The sequence below is a fragment of the Etheostoma spectabile genome, chromosome 20, assembly GCF_008692095.1.
Source record: "Etheostoma spectabile isolate EspeVRDwgs_2016 chromosome 20, UIUC_Espe_1.0, whole genome shotgun sequence".
NCBI lineage: Eukaryota > Metazoa > Chordata > Actinopteri > Perciformes > Percidae > Etheostoma > Etheostoma spectabile.
In genome coordinates, this window is record NC_045752.1 from 7,549,179 (window position 1) to 7,549,672 (window position 494).

Here is a 494-nt window from a genome sequence, read left to right on the forward strand (position 1 = left end):
GGAATCACACTAAGTTGGTTTAAGTCCTATTTATCCGATCCATCTCAATTTGTTAATGTTAACGATAAATCCTCCAAGTATGCTAAAGTTAGCCATGGCGTTCCACAAGGGTCAGTGCTTGGACCAATTCTATTCTCCTTATATATGCTTCTTCTAAGCAATATTATAAGGACAAACTCAATTAACTTTCATTGTTATGCGGATGACACCCAATTATATCTATCTATCAAGCCAGACAAAACCAGACAGTGAGCTAAACTTCAAGCATACATAAATGAATATCATGGATGACCTACAATTTTCTGATGTTAAACTCAGACTAAACTGAAGATATTGTGCTGGGCCCTAAACACCTCCAAACTTCATTATCTAGGGAAAAGGGAGTTTTTCCTCGCCACTGTTGCTTGCTTTGGAGGGAACTACTAGAACTGTTGGGTCCTTGTAAATTATTGAGTGTATAGTGACCTACTCTACATGTAAAGTGTCTCGAGATA